The sequence below is a fragment of the Stenella coeruleoalba genome (assembly GCF_951394435.1).
Source record: "Stenella coeruleoalba genome assembly, chromosome: 9".
In the NCBI taxonomy this organism is placed as follows: domain Eukaryota; kingdom Metazoa; phylum Chordata; class Mammalia; order Artiodactyla; family Delphinidae; genus Stenella; species Stenella coeruleoalba.
The window spans coordinates 20,687,545-20,701,956 of record NC_137155.1 but is presented as its reverse complement, the minus strand read 5'-3'; the positions used below and the strand labels follow the sequence as shown (position 1 = coordinate 20,701,956).

General features: G+C 42.1%; 1 protein-coding gene across 7 annotated transcripts in view; it reads right to left on the bottom strand.

The window, feature by feature from the left end:
- Positions 1 to 14,412, bottom strand: part of PHTF2 (putative homeodomain transcription factor 2) — a 160,824-nt gene that overhangs the window by 15,680 nt on the left and 130,732 nt on the right. For 6 of the 7 annotated variants that reach the window (XR_013829765.1, XR_013829766.1, XR_013829767.1 and 3 more), the window contains one exon: positions 2,135 to 2,274. The gene's annotated coding sequence lies outside the window, so the exon portion shown is untranslated. Of the gene's footprint in view, positions 1 to 2,134; positions 2,275 to 7,047; positions 7,111 to 14,412 lie in introns of all 7 variants that reach the window. The other variant, XR_013829764.1, reaches the window with a different exon arrangement.

Here is a 14,412-nt window from a genome sequence, read left to right as displayed (position 1 = left end):
GTCCCTTAACCTTGCTTTGGTTGGGCACCCTTTAACCCTCAAACTCTTACCCACTCCTTTCTGACACTCCTTTTTCTGACCCCCCTCCCTGAAACCCTTCCACAGAGCTCTCTGAAAATCATCAGCAAAATCTCCACAACCTTGATTTCTTCTCTGAAGTTTCCTGCATCTTTGTGCTCTCACTGGAACCTAGCTTCCCCTTGGGACACTGCTTTCCCTGCAGGCTCTCAAGTGGTGGCTGTTTTCTCTCCTACTTCTCTTGTTCCATGAGGGTGTCTTTCTTGCATCTCATATCACTTTCAGCACCTCTCCATGCTCCTCCATAAAATGTTTAGCCTTAAATCTCATGTCAACTGACTCGATCATTCTTTTCTAATATATGCGTTCATTGCTATAAATTTCCCTCTAAGCCCTGCTTTTACTGCATCCCATAATTTTTGATGTTGTAATTTCATTTTCATTTACTTTAAAATTTTCTCTTGTGGCTTCACTTTTGACCCATATGTTATTTAGAAGTGTGTTGTTTAATCTCCAAAGATTTTGAGATTTTCCAGCTATCTTTCTGTTACTGATTTCTAGTTTAATTCCATGTGGCCTGAGAACATACTTTGTAAGATTTCTACTCTTTTGCATTTATTAAGGTATGTTTTATGTCCCAGAATGTGTTCTGTCGTCCATGTGAGCATCAAAAGAATGAGTATTCTGCTATTGCGAGAGGAGAACTGTATAAATGTCAATTAGATCCAGTTGATTGATGGTGCTGTTCAATCCAACTGTATCCTTACTGACTTTCTGCTTGCTGGATCTGACCTAGTTTAAATTCCATGGTCAGTCACCACAACCACTCCCTTGCACCTCGCCCCTCTCTTCTTCTGTACATTCACTTACCTAAACCACAACCCTGGTTCAATCCAGCTCCCTGCATATATCTTGCCTAGCTCCACATATACTGACTGTGGTCAGTGAAAAGCACCCAACCATGCTGATTGGTCTCTCCTTAAATTCATAACCACTAAGGGCAGGTGGGCCTTGTATGCTGTCAAGCAAACAGACTGACATTCCCTGGTCCATTCCCGGGAGGGAGCCATTCCCATCCCATTCTCATGGATGACTATTTCCTCAAATAGTCATCCTTCTTGTTCCCCCTCAAATCGCTAACACCTCCTTCCTAATCCTCACTCTCAGCAGATGTCCTTGCTTCCTAGTTCAGTGAGAAAGTAGAAGTTCCCATCACCATAGCTACACTTGTATATGTGCCCATATACTCTGCCTCCAAGCCTTTTACCATGAATTTCTGGTCTTTGCTACTAGCAAATGTCAACCTGCTCACTTCTGCACTAGATTCCTCTTGCTTATTCATAGACAATTTTCCAGCTATTCTCTTTTCTCCTGCAAGCATCCTTTTGTCCCTCTCTGATCTTTCTCATCAGCACACAGGCTATTTTGTCTCTAAATGGCAGGCATGTTCCTTGGGGATTTGCATTTGCTTTTTCCTCTTGGGAAGATGCTCTTCGCCAAGATAGCCACATGACTCTCTTCCTCTTCTCCTCCCCAGGTCCTTACCCAAATGATACTTCTCAGGGATGCCTTTTCTGGCCACCCTGTCTAAAACTGCAACCTCACTGTGTCTGGGTGTACCCTAAGGTGACCCTTAAGGAGCCACACCTCAAATCCCCCTCCCCTTGGGTGAGGGCAGAACCTGTAATTTGGTTCTAATAAAATAGAGCAAAGGTAATGGGATGTCACTTCCTTGATTAGGTTACAGTATATAGCAAGACAATGGGCTGTCACCCCATAATTACATTACATGATATAGCACTCCATCTTAGCAGACTAGAGCAAGAGCTTTTCCTTACTAACATGAAGAAGTCAGCTGCCACATTGTGAGAGGGCCAATGGAACTGGGAGGCCTCTAGGATCTCAGAGTGGCCTCCAGTGGAGAGCCATCAAAAAGCCAGGGCAGAGAGTTCCCTAGTGGTCTGGTGGTTAGGACTCAGCACTTTCACTGCAGGGGGCATGGGTTCAATCCCTGGTTGGGGAACTAAGATCCCACATGCTGCAAGGCATGGCCAAAAGAAAAAAAAGACCGGGACTCCACTTATACAACTATAAGGAATTAAATTCTTCCAACAACCTGGATGAGCTTGCAAGAAGATTATTCTCCAGCTAATTCTCCAAATGAGAATTCAGCACAGCTGGCATTTTGATTGCAGTCTGTGCGACGCTGGGCAGAGGACCATCTAAGCCATCTCCAGACTCCTGGACCCACAGAAACTGTAAGATAATAAATGTATGTTTTTTTTAAAAAAAAAAAACATCTTTATTGGAGTATCATTGCTTTACAATGTTGTGTTAGTTTCTGCTGTATAACAAAGTGAATCAGCTACATGTATACATATATCCCCATATCCCCTCCCTCTTGCATCTCCCTCCCACCCTCCCTATCCCACCCCTCTAGGTGGACACAAAGCACTGAGCTGATTTCCCTGTGCTATGCGGCTGCTTCCCACTAGCTATCTATTTTACATTTGGTAGTGTATATATGTCCATGCCACTCTCTCACTTCATCCCAGCTTACCCTTCCCCCTCCTTGTGTCCTTAAATCCATTCTCTACATCTGTGTCTTTATTCCTGTCCTGCCCCTAAGTTCTTCAGAACCATTTTTTTTTTAGATTCCATATATATGTGTTAGCATACGGTATTTGTTTTTCTCTTTCTGACTTCCTTCACTCTGTATGACAGACTCTAGGTCCATCCACCTCACTACAAATAACTCAATTTCATTTCTTTTTATGGCTTAGGAATATTCCATTGTATATACGTGCCACATCTTCTTTATCCATTCATCTGTTGTTGGACACCCAGGTTGCCTCCATGTCTCAGCTACTGTAAACAGAGCTGCAATGAACACTGTGGTACATGACTCTTTCTGAATTATGGCTTTCTCAGGGTACACGCCCAGCAATGGGACCACTGGGCCGCATGGCAGTTCCATTTTTAGTTTTTTAAGGAACCTCCATACTGTTCTCCATAGTGGCTGTATCAATTTTCATTGCCGCCAACAGTGCAAGAGGGTTCCCTTTCCTCCACACCCTCTCCAGCATTTATTGTTTGTAAATTTTTTGATGATGGTGTGAGGTGATACCTCATTGTAGTTTTGATTTGCATTTCTCTAATGATTAGTGAAGTTGACCATTCTTTCACGTGTTTATTGTCTACCTGTGTATCTTCTTTGGAGAAATGTCTATTTAGGTCTTCTGCCCATTTTTGGATTGGGTTGTTTGTTTTGTTTTGATATTGAGATGCATGAGCTGCTTGTAAATTTTGGAGATTAATCCTTTGTCACTTGCTTCATTTGCAAATATTTTCTCCCATTCTGAGGGTTGTCTTTTCGTCTTATGGTTTCCTTTGCTGTGCAAAAGCTTTTAAGTTTCATTAGGTCCCATTTGTTTGTTTTCGTGTTTATTTCCATTTCTTTAGGAGGTGGGTCAAAAAGGATCTTGCTGTGATTTATGTCATAGAGTGTTCTGCCTATGTGTTCCTCTAAGAGTTTTATAGTGTCTGGCCTTACATTTAGGTCTCTAATCCATTTTGAGTTTATTTTTGTGTATGGTGTTAGGGAGTATTCGAATTTCATTCTTTTACATGTAGCTGTCCAGCTTTCCCAGCACCAGTTATTGAAGAGGCTGTCTTTTCTCCATTGTATACTCTTGCCTCCTTTATCAAAGATAAGGTGACCATATGTGCATGGGTTTATATCTGGGCTTTCTATCCTGTTCCATTGATCTATATTTCTGTTTTTGTGCCAGTACCATACTGTCTTGAATGTGTGCTGTTTTAACGTGCTAAGTTTGTAGTAACTTGTTATACAGAAAAACAGAAAACAAGTACAGCCCCCAAATGCTCCTTGTTACCATTTTCCGTTTATTTTTTTGCCTTAGCACTTACAGCCACTGAACAGTTTCTGTTTTACTGATTTACCTTTGCTTATAGTCTGTGCTGCCTCCACTCTTGAATACAAGTTTCACTAAGACAGGGATTTTTGTCTGTTTTTCTCCCACCATTATATTCTCAGTGCCTTGAACAGTCTCAGTAAATGTTTGTTGAGTGAATGAATACTGAACAAATGCTAACTTGTTACCTGAGCAGAGGAATTCATTAAGCTCACCTATATCTCAGAGAGGTAAGGCATGAGAGGAAAGGTTTGTATTGTTTTAAACTTGTTATTATGGAAGTGTTCTAGCACTGCTTCAGGAGCCACTGTGATGTGTCCAGGCAACAGCTTCTTACTAGTCTGGCTTATTCCAGCAGTAAATTATACATTCTGAGAGCAGCATTCTTCAAGGCCTTTTGACTTGGCTCACATTTAAAAATACATTCCACATTATGTCTCAGTACACACATATACCTACATAAATAATTGAAACAAAGGTTTCACAAAATAGTACTTGTCGTTATCACATGCTCTGATGGTTTCCCATTCCATTTCACCCTGTTGTATTTCATTTTTTAGAAACTGGAGAAGATCCACTGGTAGGTCCTAGACAAACCCTCCAGGCAATTCTCCAGGAAGACCAATCTTCTCAGCTGTCAAGCATCTCCCAGGTTTAGACTGCTACCGGTTCTTCCTGGAGAGTACGTGAGGGCATCTTCTGTGATGCCTGGGAAGCAGAAGTATTTGCCTTAGCAGATAGGAGAGGTGAGGGACAGGGTCGGCAGTGAGTATGCCTGGACTGGAAGCCACCACCCTCTGGCCGCAGCTGAGCCACAGGAAGAGCCCAGGGCTGACGCTCATCTTCATTAGTTTAATGAGCGTTCATATATTTCAAAGACTCTAAAATATCCAAATACTGTTACAGCTAATCTTTAGTCATGGTCATGTCTCAGACGTCTAATGGTTCCTGAGTCACTGGCATTTGGTGCTTGACTTTCTTGACTGAAAAGTGTTTTTGAAAATCACTGAAACATTAGCCACCTTACATGGTTCCAAATGGCGTAACTTGTGAAGCTAATGAAAAATTATGGCAAAGCACTTTCCATATAGCATGAACTAATCAGTGAGCCCAGAAAATCCAATGTTGATAAAGTGCCATTAAGTTATGGCATGAAATGCCACCTGTAAATTACCCCTGGGTAAATCTGGGTGTAATGTGCCTCTTTGCAAGTAGTTTTCTATTTATTTGAATGTGAAATGAATCCCAAGGATGGCAGATGATAAAGATGCTGCCTCTTCGGGCTTCCCTGGTGGCCCAGTGGTTGAGAGTCTGCCTGCCGATGCAGGGGACATGGGTTCATGTCCCGGTCCGGGAAGATCCCACATGCCGCGGAGCGGCTGTGCCTGAGAGCCATGGCCGCTGAGCCTGCATGTCCGGAGCCTGTTGCTCCGCAACAGGAGAGGCCACAACAGTGAGAGGCCCGCGTACCGCAAAAAAAAAAAAAAAAAAAAAAAAAAAAAAAGATGCTGCCTCTTCAAAACTGGTTTGATTTTAAATGTATTTGTCCTTTTTTAAAAGCATGTGGTTCAAGAGAAATACTTTTTTTTTTAAATTGCTTAAGTGTTAGCTCGACAGTGCAACCAGAAGGGGGAAAATGTCCCTGACACCTACCCCCACCACTCTGCCTGAGGGTTAAGGTGCCAGGGTAAGGAAGGGGAGGTGCTGGAAGACAAAGAACTCAGAAATCAGGAGTAAATGAAGCTTATCTAGAGTGTTTCTTCTGGGCTGTCCTCTCCTTTTCAGCCCCCATTTTCCTCACCTTCCCTGTGGGCTGTGCCCCTGTTTACTGTGATTCCTTTCCTCTGATCAGATAGCTCATTTCTCTTCCCTTTTGTTTCCACTAAAACATTCCTGACCCGTGTATCACTCCTGTAGGATAATCTCTGAGTTTAATGGATTTCTCTGCTAAGGTAATACTTTTTGTCACCATGAGAAAGCAATAGCCAAATCCACAATGTGGGATGTTCTGCAGGACAAAAGACCCAGTTTTTCTACCACATGAATAGCAAGGAGGGGGAAGCGGAGATAAGGTGTGTTGGGGAGAGGGAGGAGGAGCTGTTATGACAAGAGACACATGGATCAGATTCAATCTTGTCTCAAAGTAGACAAGAATTTAATGAATTCCCAACTGCCCATCACCCAGCTCCAATATTTAGCAATATTTTGCTCTTTTTGCTTCGATTATTCACTTCAACAGATGTTTGTTTATTCCTTTGTTCTGTGGAGAATTTTAAAACAAGTCCCAGAGTCCATATTATTTCACCCCCAAATACTTCAATATGTGTCTCTTACAGAAATACACTTTGGGGCTTCCCTGGTGGCTCAGTGGTTAAGAATCCGCCTGCCAATGCAGGGGACACAGGTTCGAGCCCTGGTCTGGGAAGATCCCACATGCCGCGGAGCAACTAAGCCCGTGCGCCACAGCTACTGAGCCTGGGCTCTAGAGCCCGCGAGCCACAACTACTGAGCCCGTGTGCCACAACTACTAAAGCCCACAAGCCTAGAGCCCGTGCTCTGCAACAAGCCACTGCAATGAGAAGCCAGCGCACTGCAACGATGAGTAGCCCCCGCTCGCCACAACTAAAGAAAGCCCGCACACAGCAACGAAGACCCAACACAGCCAAAAATAAATAAATAAAATAAATACATGTATTAAAAAAAAAAAGAAATACACTTTGGCAAGAATTTTTCAGCCTTCAGAGAGGGGCTCTCCCAGAAGCATCCCTGTGACTCTAAATGAGGTTTGCTTTAAGGACATTATTGATATTTATAAAAATACACTGTTCCTCTACACACACCCTCAGGATAAAATTCCTTCTGGACCTGGCTTAGGAAAAATGCTACAACTTCTGACCCAAACACTGAAGATTCAGTACGCGATCAAATTTTCCTTTATATAAGATGTGCTAGGAAGCTTAGAGGCAAATCTGTGGCCTACCATAGCCTACGTCTGCCCTCTGTAATATGAAATTGTCTGTTAGCATCATTTGCAGCTCTAGTGGGGCCCTCTCCTTGCTGTTCCTTTTTCTTTCTCATCTACTTCAAATCTTACCTTATTGTATCTGTACATCCCTATGAGCAGAGGTGGGCTGGTGAATGTTCCACAACTGGTTCTCTGAAAAGAATGTACATGTATATGCCAAATTTGCTGCTATAAATGACCTATAATACACAGTAAACAAAAGGAAAATACACAATACTTCTTACTGTAAATTCCTTGCAGCCAGTTGATTCTCATAGAATGCTTTTGTTGATTTTAGTCAAACCCTTTATCCACAGCTAACCTATGGTTGCAACCAATAATCAAGAATAGTTTAGACATGAATGTTGGTTGACATTTCCATTTACTTTAACAAGGAAGACAAAAGTGAAGCAACAAAGATCTATGTCATGTGTCAGAAATCCACTCATTCCTCATTATGTAAGCAACTGTCTTGCTAAATTCATCAATTGCTTCCAAATACTGGAAGAATATTTCCTCAACTTTTTGTGCTATTCATAATGTAACTACTATGGACAAGACACACTTTCCGTGTTTACTCTGCACTGTTATCATTCTCTCCATCATAATATGAAGTCTAGATGATCAATAAAGCAATAAATAAAGAGTTGATTTGTAGTGTGTGCCCATTTCCCTGGTGTAAATACTCCCACTATGGCCAATTTCAAGATACCAACATGAGGTTGCTCGAAGTGGATTTAGGAAGAGATGTGCAGTAGGACACCTTTCTGTAGCATTTTCACCACACAGATACGATGGACATAAATAACCTCAACAGTGTAAGTAACAGTGAAACATAATTAGAAAGTGATGAATTTGAGTATTTATTATTAATATGATTTGTTTAATTGTAAGTTTACATAATTTAATTTTTAATGATGGCTGTGTTTAACAAACGACTTGCAAGATTCCTAAAAGTTTAACAATAAATTTCTTATAAGCCAGTACATGATGACTCTAGCATACCACTGTCTGTAAGCCACCTAAGATCATTTTGGAGTTAGGTCAGCTATGAAAAATCATACACTTGTGGGGACTGTTCTTCTGGTAGGATTATGGATTGCAATTATGAAAATTCCTCCCTGAGAATACTAGATCCGGGATTAATTATAACAAACATACTCTTTAAAGTACTGTTGAATTATTTACAATAGCTAAGACATGGAAACAACTTAAGTGTCCATCAGTGGATGAATGGATAAAGAATATGTGGTATATATACCAGGTGGAATATTATTCAGCCATTAAAAAGAAGGAAATCGTCTCAATTTGTGACAATATGGATGGACCTTGAAGGCATTATGCTAAGTGAAATAAGTCATACAGAAAAAGACAACTACTCTACAATCTCACTTATATATCGAATCTAAAAAAAAACTAAACACACAGAAACAGAGACCAGATTGGTAGTTGCCAGAGGCAGGGGCTGAGGGTGGGAGAAATGGGTGATGGTGGTCAAAAGGTACAAACTCCGAGTTATAAGATAAGCAAGTTCTGGGGATTTAATGTGAAACACAATGACTATAGTTAACAATGCTGTACTGTATCTCTGAAAGATATACAATACAGTATTTGTATATTGCTAAGAGAGTAAATCTTAAAAGTTCTCATCACAAGGAAAAAAATCTCTGTACCTATATAAGGTGATGGATGTTAACTTAGTGTGGCAAACATTTTGCAATATGTTCATATATCAATCATGTTATACACCTTAAACTTAAACAATGTTATATGTCAATTATATTGCAATAACACAGGGAAACAATAAAATATTGCTGAGCTCAAATGAAAATATGGTAAATCATCAGGTTCAAGGGGCAAAACAGGAGCAGTTAGCTAAAACCAGGTCTGTAGACAGTAAATGGAAAACAAAACCAAAAATAACCCGAAAAACAAGACCAAACAAACAAGCTTGGTTTGCCCTGAAGGTCCAATGCTTCTGTTACACAGAGAACCAGAGAAAACAACTTGGACTATGCAAAGCAGGAGGTGCACCTCAGACTCTCACACTGAGCCAGGACCCTCAAGAGGGGTACACCCTTTGTGAGACCTCAGGGCAGAAAAATAATTCACCTCCCAGCAGAGGAAGCCTATCTCCATCATAACCCCGGGTGGAAAAAAATGAATTATAATTTTTTTCCTCAGAATTTGCATCCTTAGGCTTTATTTCACCCTTGTGTGGCGGTTACATTTACACTACTCATGCTATCAAGCTCTACTATAAAAATTAAAACAAGAGGATGAGCTGGGGACAGCCACCACGGGCACTCTGCTCTTAGCCCTGGAGCTGGTGAGGCCCAGTCCCCTCCAGACGGGAACCCGCACCCAGATCCCAGGGCCAGGCTGCGGTCACCTCCTGAGGCTGCCAGGACCCCCGCCTCACTGCAGCTACTGTGCCTTCCTGGCCTCCCTTTGCCCCTGAACAAGACCAAGATCCAGAGACAGGCCAAGCGGAGGCCGCCCTGGGACCTGGTCCGTCCAGGTCTTCAGGGGCCTGTGGGGGCGGGGCACTATCCAGGAAGGCTTCCTGGAGGAGCAGAGCGCGAAGGATGGAAACAGCACTCCCTCCAGGCAGAGTTTGGTATCATCATTTGACATGCCTTTCTCCTTCATAATAATTTATTTTCTTATCAATCACATGGACACCCTTTCCTCCACCTCATGTCATTTGGCTAATAACTCTCCTCTCCTCTAGAACAACCTGTGGCTCCTCGTGGCCAGTACGACTACGTCCAAAGCCCTCAGTTCTCGCACAGGTGCGCTGCCTTTCTGGCTTCTTTCACACCCCCTCCATCTGCTGCAAGCTCCGTGTACAGATGGTTTCATCACTACAGCCTGAGCCCAGCAAAGAGCATGAAGAATTGCTCAAAGCAGCAGGATCACGTGGTGCCACTACCTGCCTAGCTGCAGACCTACTCCCTGAACTATTTTTCAGCTCACAGCATCTCCGTCCCCCCAGAAAAACAAAAAACGATACAACATTTAAGAGCTTCAGATTTAATTTTTGACTTTCCCACTCTACACTTCCTCCCCGAGCGTCAGTAGCCTGTAAGGGCACTACTGCTCACACGGTTAAATGCACACTGCATGAACTCTTATAGTGCAGGAGGGACCCGCCCAAGTGTGCCCAGTGTTCTTGCCAGACTGGTCTCTTCTCTTTCCTTATTCCCTCTCCCACCCCCTTACGGTCTGTAAAAGTAAAATGAATGAATGAATAAATAAGTAAATAAATAAATATTTTCAAAATATAAATATAAATTAAAACAAAGTGGTGAAAGTGGTGTCAGGTTGGTAGCACTACCTAACGCCCAAGCAGAAGCAAGCACAAATTCTGTGGAGAAACAAAGTAAGTTCAATCAAATGTTATTCCTCAGTAAAAAATTACCAAATATAGAAGGAAATAAATCAACATGGGTGGGAGTCAGGAAAAACAAAACACAATAGATTTACATCTCCAAGAACCTCAGATGTTAGAACTACTGGGAACAAAATTACTATGTAGAAAATGTTTAAAGAAGATGGAATCAGAAAAGGATCAAGAAAACAGAGAACCAGAAAGATTTGAAAATGATTCATGTGAAAATTTTAGAAAGGAAAAATATTAAAACTGAAAACGACAAGTGGATTAAACAGTAGATTAGATATACTGTAAAAAAAAAAAAAAAAAAGGCAGATAGATCCAAAGAAATTACCCAAAATTAAGCAAATAGAGGCATGGAAATAGAAAATATGGAAGTAAGGAGAGATGGAAGATAGAATTGAGGTTTAACAGATGTCTGAGTCAAAAGGAAATAATAGAGAAAATGTGAAGAAATATCAGCAGAGAGGTTTTTTTTTAATTCATGAGATATTACTACACAGACAAGAAGCACATAGATAAATGAAAAGAAAAAATCCCCACTTAGACCTGTTGCAGTAAAACCACAAAACAAGAAAGATAAAGATGATCCCAAAAGCACCCAGAGAAGAAAGACATCTTGGTTACAAGTAATGACAAACAGACCAATAGCCAACTTGCCTACAGTTACACAGGAAGCCATGAAAGAGTGGGAAAATCTCTGCTGAGAGAAAATAACTGTCAACAAAGAATTATGTAGCCTTTCAAGAAGACAGGTGAAACAATCAAACTGAGGGCGTTTACCACCAACAGGACCTGCACCCAAAGGGAGGATATACTTCAGAAGAAAAGGCAGGGCTAAGACTGTGAATAAAGAAATTGGTAAACATGGAAGTAAATATAAATGCTAACTATATAAAATAATAATAATTTCTGATTTTTAGGGTTTAAAAAAGACATTACAACACTCAACAATAGCTTGGAAGTAAGGAGAGGGGTTCTGAGTTAAAAGTGGTGGAATGTCCTTATTTTTACAGAAAAAGAATTAAGATATTGATTAAATTTGTACTGATAAGTATGCATATAAAAGTTTCAAGGACAAACACTAAAAAAAGCAGAAATAGAGGGTTTAACTTCCTGATCAGTAAAAAGAGGGAAATGGAATAAGAGAACAAGCAAGGAAAGGCAATCCATTCAAAAGACAGTAAGAAAGATGAGAAAAAGGAGCTGTGTATTTAAATGGTGAAATGAAGGATGGTCACCAGGAGGAACAGACTGATTTGGGAGCACTCCTTCCCTAGACTAACGTGCACCCACCCCTTCGCCCTCTTAAGCCAGGTTGTCTCCAAGTTCGGTAGCTGCCTGGGTGGGCAGTTGGGAGCAAAGGGTGGGCAAGCAGGTGCCCAAGCTCTAGACACCCTTTTTCAGAGGAGAGGGAGACTTTGCCCTTTGGGTTCCAAATCCATAGCCTTTCAGGATCTCCTGAGCAACCCTGGCTCAGTCTGATTCTCCCTCTCCCAGCTAGCTCCCCGAAGTCTGTTTAGTTGCAGTGCAGAAACGTGAAGTGTCCATTTTACAGCTAAGGTCTCCTGCAGCACAATTAACGATGAAGTGGATGGGCCTGGACAGAGTGGTGTGGCCTAATGCTAATACCTGCTCCACCCCTCATGATGGTGTAGACTCAGGACACCTGAGTCCTGCGTTTATTTTCGTCTGCTTAAATGAGGAGATGAACCAAATAACTGGCCAGGTCCTTTATAGCTCTAATATCCCTTGATTATGCTCTTCATTAAATATGCATCGGGTATATTCACTTGTAAGCTTTATTTTCTGATAATATTAAACTCTGCTCTTTGTGCACAGCCCTTATAACTTGCTGCTTATATAACATGTTCATTTGCTCACAAAACACAATAGCAATATTCCCTCTAATAACCTTGTATTCAGTTACTGTCTTTCTTAATATCACTTTTCTAGGACCTCAAGTAATAAGACGTTTAAAAAATAAAAAATAAAAGAAGTAAAAAACCGTCAGTGACTCCGCTTCACTATGATATATGTCCTTTTGCCTTTTCTCATCTATTCAGGTGCATCAGGTCTGCTGAGTTGGCTCAGATCTGAAGTCCTCCACTCTGGGGACCTAATGGACCTTTATCTGCCTGGATTTAGAAGCCAAGTCTTCCGGACAGCGCACTGTTCCAAATGTCCCTTAAATAGCTAAATTAAATGGTCACTGTCCACCATGATCCTCCTTGATTTAAGTGATGCTTTTGAAGTGATTAATCATAGGGTACTGCTTCACTAACTGATCTCATTAAACTTTCAAGGTTCTGGACTCCAGTCTCCGATGTGTTTACTCCTTTCCATACCTTTGCCTCAGACAGGTTTAGTGCCCATCATTCTCATGCAGAGGGCACCCCAAAGCCTAATGCTCCCAGTTATTCTCCTCCCTTCCTACCTTTTGGGCTCAAATTCATCCACCTGTTTCACTAGAATAGCAGTTGAGAAATGGAGCAGCCTCCTCCCTGACTGAGCACTCAAACCCCACCCAGCCCTCTTTCTTGTGTGTGGGCGTTGTGCTCAGGTGGACAGCCAGATGCAGGAGTCCAAAACCAGGATGCCAACCTCTCACCCTACCACCCCCAGTTTCTGCTCTAACTCTGTGAGAGCATTCACTCTTCGTTAAGGTGTTGGGGGTATTCACAGAATTCCCACCTCAGTCTGACCGCTGGCACCTTGTGTAATCTCAGTCAAACCAGGCAAGCTCTAGGCATCCAGGACCATCAGGATAAGCCTTGCCACTTGGCATTGCTGTGCCAAGCTCATTTAATTCTTGTAATACTGTCAAGAGGGTTGATATTCAGCTGGTTGGCACCAGTAAGTCCTAATGAGTGATTTACAGTCCACATCCATTATCACTGAGTTGTGCCCATGCCACACCAGCTGTGAAATGTACTAATACACCCTGGGGGTAGACGGCACTCACAGTTTATAGATGAGGAGACTGAGGCTCTGAGTTGCTTGGGAAGAGGGGTAGGGCACAAGGCATCCATTCTGCTGGTGCAGACCATGGCAGAGGTGGGATGGTCCTAGGGCTAGAGGTGTGCGGCAGCGTTCTGGTCATGGTTAAGACAGCAGCTCTTTGGCAGCCCAGTTCTATAATGTGGTCTGGAAGGTTGTTCCTGGAAGCCTGAGCTATAGTCCATTTCTTCAAACCCTCCTAATTCTATAAAATACCCCCCTTAACAAATGCCTTTGCGCAATACCTAAATGTCAGAACTAAAACTATAAAATTCTTAAAAGAGAACATAGGCATAACTCTTTGTGACCCTGAGGGTTTCTTTGTACCAAAATAATACCAAAAGCACAAGCAACAAAAGGAACAAATAGATAAATTGGACATCACTGGATTATTAATAGGTAGGGCTTTGGTGACCCTGATAAGAGCAGTTTTGAAGGACAGGAAGAGGAGAAAGGTAACAAGACTTGTACATGAAAGTAGCAATGGGCATAGAGAGACTGTAAGAGATACAGCAGGGGATGAATCAGCAAGACTTGGCAAGAGAAAAGATCTTTCCTTGTAGTACAAGAAAGAATGAAAAGTCAAATATGGCAATAGTTAGCTAATCAACAAAAATGCTTTGTACCAGAGTTCAGAGTTTTAACAATATCCTGTGATCTTACGGGAACTACAGAAGACTAATCAAGCCCTTCAAATATTAATCCCCACCTGCTCTCTCCCTGATGTCCACATCCCTTTAATTATCCAGCGTAATAGCAGACTTGATGATCAACGTCAGGAATGAGGCTAGGGAGCTGAAATTACAGAATTACAGCCTCTAAGATGACTTGAGATTTTCAACCTTGCTTTTTAAAAAACTGCTCAGGGCTTCCCTGGTTGAGAGTCTGCCTGCCGATGCAGGGGACGCGGGTTCGTGCCCCGGTCCGGGAAGATCCCACATGCCGCGGAGCGGCTGGGCCCGTGAGCCATGGCCGCTGAGCCTGTGCGTCCGGAGGCTGTGCTCTGCAACGGGAGAGGCCACAACAGTGAGAGGCCCGCGTACCGCAAAAAAAAAATT